Source organism: Apium graveolens, chromosome 3 (genome assembly GCF_009905375.1).
Source record: "Apium graveolens cultivar Ventura chromosome 3, ASM990537v1, whole genome shotgun sequence".
In the NCBI taxonomy this organism is placed as follows: domain Eukaryota; kingdom Viridiplantae; phylum Streptophyta; class Magnoliopsida; order Apiales; family Apiaceae; genus Apium; species Apium graveolens.
The window spans coordinates 83,699,549-83,705,548 of record NC_133649.1 but is presented as its reverse complement, the minus strand read 5'-3'; positions in this window follow the sequence as shown (position 1 = coordinate 83,705,548).

Sequence of the window (6,000 nt, the reverse complement as noted above, 5' to 3'; positions counted from 1 at the left end):
CATACACCTGACTTAATTATTGGAGATCCTGAAGCAGGTGTCAGAACTAGAACTGCAACATCAAATGAATGTCTATATCATTCTTTTCTATCTCAGACTGAACCAAAGAAAGTGGAAGAAGCTCTTCAAGATGCTGATTGGGTGCAAGCAATGCAGGAAGAGTTAAATGAATTTGAAAGAAATAAAGTCTGGACCCTAGTGCCAAGACCAAAGAACAGATCAGTTGTTGGCACAAAATGGGTGTTCAGAAACAAAACTGACAGTGATGGCATAATTACACGGAATAAAGCAAGGTTGGTTGCTAAATGCCACTCTCAATAGAAGGGTATTGATTATGATGAAATATTTGCACCAGTTGCTAGATTAGGAGCCATAAGAATCTTTTTGGCTTTTGCTGCTCACAAAAAGTTTAAAGTCTTTCAAATGGATGTGAAAAGTGCTTTTCTTAATAGAGAATTGGAAGAAGAGGTTTATGTTGAACAACCTCCAGGCATTGTAGATTCAAAATTTCCAAATCATGTCTACAGGCTTGACAAAGCACTTTATGGCCTTAAGCAAGCTCCAAGAGCATGGTATGAGACTTTAGCTCAATTCCTTCTGGAAAGTGGATTTCACAGAGGTACAATTGATAAAATACTGTTCTACCTCAACCATGGAAATGACTTACTTTTGGTACAGATATATGTTCATGATATCATATTTGGTTCTACAAATGCCAAACTCTGTGAAAGGTTTGCAAAGCTAATGCAGTCAAGATATCAAATGAGTATGATGGGAGAACTCAGCTATTTTCTGGGACTTCAAGTAAAGCAAAATGAAGAAGGTACTTTTATCAGTCAATCCAAGTACACCAGAAATTTACTGAAGAAGTTTGGAATGCAAGATAGTTCAACAGCATCCACTCCCATGGCCACTGTAACCAAGTTAGATAAAGATACTGGTTCATCAGTAGATATTACTAACTACAGAGGCTGATCCAAGAGAACCTCATTTAATAGCTGTGAAGAGAATTTTCAAGTACCTTAAGGGTACAGCTGATCTGGGATTGTGGTATCCTAGAGAATCAGATTTTAAGCTAATAGGTTACTCAGATGCAGATTTTGCAGGATGCAAAATAGACAGGAAAAACACTAGTGGAAGCTGCCAATTTCTTGGAGGCAGATTGGTTTCTTGGTTTAGCAAGAAACAGAAGTCAATTTCCACATCAACTGCAGAAGCAGAATATATTGCTGCAGGAAGCTGTTGTGCACAGATTCTTTGGATGAAGAATCAGTTACTGGATTATGGGTTAGAATTTTCTAAGATCCCTATTTACTGTGATAATCAAAGTGCTATTTCTATGACAGGTAATCCAGTTCAACACTCAATGACAAAGCACATCAGTATTAGGTACCATTTCATAAGGGAACATGTGATGGAAGGTACAGTGGGATTGCATTTTGTTCCAACAGATCAACAACTAGCAGATATCTTCACCAAACTAATATGTGAAGCTACTTTTACAAGACTGGTAATTGAACTTGGAATGGTTTCAGGTTCTTTCTCTAAATCTGCTTAGTTTTTGTTCTCATGCATCAGACTTTATGATCAGTGTTTACAAATTGTCTTTTCTTCATGAAATCTCTTTAATTGAAATTCATTAAATGCTGATTGTTATCTGATGTGGTTCTTTAAACTCTGATAGTGTTTTGAATATTCTGTGACTATTCAATCCAATGAGGATAACTGTGTTAGATGTTGACCTAGTAGTCTTTAACTTACTAGAAATCCCATGTTTGAATTAGTTGTTTATGTGGAAACTCATTAACACAAGCAAATTCTGATTTTGAGCTTAGTCAAGTTTAATTTGTGTATCTTATTACTAAGTCACAAACTAGATTCTTGCTTCTTATCTGTTAGATTTTGATGTCAGTAAATCTTAAGAATGAACTAAATGCTGATAAGCCTCACTTATCAAAAGAAAAGAAAAGAAAAGAAAAGTCAGGTACTCCTTTGAGATCTAGAGTAAATATGTGGAAGGGAAGACCCAAGTGCATTGCTGGTATTAAGTAATATGCATTAGAAAAGCAAATAAATTTTCTTGGTGACTTTTTATATTCTCTGATTACTGGAGAAATACTGTGACAACAACATAAATTCTGATAAGCAGTCGTGACTCACTTACACTGAGAAACCGCTGTAAAAAGGAATTTCAAAAGATGCATAAAATGAGCACAAATAGTGGAGGTGGACTCTTGCATAAATTTGTTCTATAGTAGACTTCGTGATTGATAACAAATTTTAAGCACTTTTCTTAGTTATGCCTTGTTTCTAAGATGTACTGAAGTTTATCATACTTTAATCTTTATCTGATATTTTGCTGAATGCACACACTTTCACTCCATATGAATGATGAAAATTACTGTGGTGATTAATTTATTTTTGACAAACAGTTAAGTGTCATTTGCATAAATTCTGAGGACAAGTTCTGATGAAAGTTCTGATGATTAAACTTTGAAGAATCAAGTCAGTATTTGTATGAAGAATCACAGAAAAATATATTCACTTTTTGAGTACAAAAGCCATATTCTGATGACTGTTAAAATCTGATATAAGTTTAAGTTCTGATATTAAATCCTGATGGAATCCTTGATGCTTACGTGCCATTATTCTTTACTTGACTTATTTGTGGTAAAAACTGAAACAGTCATATTTAAATAAGAATATATTTGGGTAAGATAAAAATAGTCATAATCATTATGGGTTAGTGATAAACGTGTTTGTCCTGAAAAACTGCATGGGCACGGTAATTATTGCTTATTTTATGTGCCCATTAACTCCTGTTTTAACTGTTTACTGACTTTTCACACGTTGTCAGGTGTAAAGTGTATCCCATGCTTCAAAAATATAACCGTTGAGTGGAGAGAGTATATATATGGGAGTTAAAAAGATTTTCTAATCTTTTACTTACTTTTCTATTCTTAATCTCTTTTATTCTCTCTCTCTCTCTAATATTCTCTGAAGCATTTTCTTTCAGGACTTTTATCAAACACCTTGCAAACACTATCTTTCTCACTCAATTTCTTCAGAGATTGCACCAAAAGACTTGATTTTCAATGGAGCTAAGTTTGTTCCTAACAACTATTCGTCTATTCTTAGCAAGGCTGAAGCTCCATCAGAACTTCATTTTATTCAGGACTTCCTTGCTAATTCTGATATTGGGTATGCTTTGACCCAACCTGAAGTAATCTCTGGCACCCAAGTGCTGGAATTTCGGAGAAGTGGAATCTATGATTATGGAGGTGCTCAAGGGTCCCCAAGTATTATATTTACAACAGGGGAGGATGAGCATGTCGTGACTTTGTCTATAGTTCATCAAGCATTGCAGCTACCTGAGAACTGCGTTTATTCAACGGTTGAGGAGCCAGTTCTTCAAAATATGATGGCCAATCTGGGGTATGAAAAGACATTGGCCAAACTGGGTCAATTGAAAAGATCTTACATAAGGAGGGAATGGAGTTTCTTCTTTGACTGCATCACAAAGGCTTTTGCAAACAAATGCTCTAATTTCGATGCAATTCTTATATTCAGTCAACAAATTAGGTACGCTCTCATTAATCAAACTGATTTTGATTATGCAAGTGTTATTTTAGGCTTTATTGGGGATAGGATGTTAAAAGATAGGAACACTATTTATTTTTCTAGATTCTGTCAGCTTATTTATAGTTTTTGTCGTGCTGATAAGCCCCAATTAGCTAGTGAATTACATCAATCATTTAAACTAGCTAAAAGAGCTTTTAATGACTTATTATCTACTTATAATAAGAAGGCTGTGTTGAGACCCCTCCAAATACCTTTATCTGTCAAACAAGCCTTAATAATCTATGATCCAGTTACATACACTGCACTTTATCCTGATGTCCAACCATCTGAACCTCAACCATCAGCACCTACCACCACTACCCAAACACCTCAAACTTCTAAACCACAACCAAAATCTACCATCAGGACATCTATCAAACCATCACCTCAATCATTTCAACCTGAATCATTAGCACATACCATCAGATCTTCATCTTCAAGGCCAAAGAGGACAAGGTCTGTTCCTCCACCTCCACAAAAGAGAAGGAAGATGATTCTCAGAGATGAATCTGATAGTGATGAATAGGAAACTATTGAAGCACATGTTCATGCATCATAACCTATGATAATTGAAGCTGAGAACTTTACTTCTCAGATAGAAACAGCAACTCAAAGTTCTGATACTTTGAAAAGAAAGAAATCTGTAAGTTCTGTTACTGTGGAAGCAACTCCTTCATTGGCAAGGAGATTGAAGAAAATGAAGGCTAGGAGGTATTTGGCTAAGGCTCCATCAGAAGATACTGAAGAAGCTGCGGAAGGGGATCAGGATTCTCTGATCTCACAAGAACCGATTATCATTGAAGCCCTTCCAGCTCAAGCCAAAGACACTGCTACTGATACAGTTGTAACACCTCTTGTCTCTCCTATTAAAGCTACAGATGATGCTAAAGAACAAACTGAAAATTCTGAGATAGATATTCACAATTTTAATATACCAAATGTTCTTTATCTGGAAGCTCCATCTACAGAAGCTCAGCAATCTCCAACTCATTTTCCAATTTTAAATGCTGAGATACCATCTACATCAACCACACCAGCTCTGGAGATAAATTATGATGTTCAGAATTTAAATGAAGCTGTTCCTGAATCTCCAGTTGTTTCACACACTGTTGTGCTATCATAACATAATGAGTCTTCCTCAAGTTCTGAAGACAATATTTCTGTTGAGACTCCAGTTCCCATTCCGGGAAAGGAAGAATTGGTGAAGAAATTTGTTGAAAAGGAAGCACCTATTCCTTGAGAGGATAATCACAGAGGTGTGGAGTGGACCAAGAAGTGGAATGACACTGATTTTATTCCAAGTTCTAACATTCTGACAGAGCATATTGCTAAAGCTGATGAGTTGCTCACAAATGCTGATTTAAAGACACAACTCAAGATCACTGCTCTATCTACCAAACATCTTCAAGGTCTACATTCTTCTACTCATGAGAAGGTTGATACACTAAAGGAAAAAGTTGATAAGCTAGATCTACGACTTAAGCTTGACAAGAATAGATATATCCGACCTACTCTTGAGAAAATTCAAGCCATTGAGAAGATTCAAGAGAAGCAACAGGCCCAAATTGATGAGGTCCTTCCTAACCAAGTTTCTCAGAAAGCTCAATTGGATGAAATCCAATCTTCAGTTGAACTTTTTCTTTCTCTCTTACTTCCTGATGATGCCAAAAAGGGGGAGAAGGTAGTTCAATCCAAATGCTCACCTACTCAAATACTGAAGAAGAAGGATGATAAAGGTGATGACCATGGAAACTCTGATAAGAGTAGAGATCAAGGAAAAGTTCAAGGAAAATCTTCTATACAGAATAAGTCAAGTTCCGATGCTATGAATGCTAAAAGTCTGAAGTCAAGTTCTGATAAACAAAGTCTGATGTCAAGTTCTGATATTCTGATTCAGTCAGGATCTAAAGACTCTCAGAAGTTTTTACAAATTCTGAAGCTAAAGGGGAAGCAGACTACTGTTTATTACAAAAATCCTGAAATCCAGACACTTGATGAGGAGATAGCTAGAAGATTATTTCTGAAACAAATTCCAGGATTGGATTTGGAAACTCTCAAGGAGGAAGAAGCTAGATTTGCAGCTGAAAAGACAAATCTTAAGTCTAAAGCTTCTGATGCAAAGAAACCTCCAAGGCCTAAGGAAAAAGACATTGTGATCAGGGAAAAGTCAAATTCTGAGACTTCAAAGTCCAAGACTAGATCACAAACTGAGATTGATTCTAAGTCAAAAGGAAAAGAAAAGGTTGGTGAACCTTTAAAGATTGAGAAAAAGATAAGTTCTTCCATTCCAGTCTATCAAACTACAATGCATGATGATGATTTGATAGAAGATGAAACTGTTCAAATTCTGAAGAGAAGAAAGATAATTGAAACACTGCT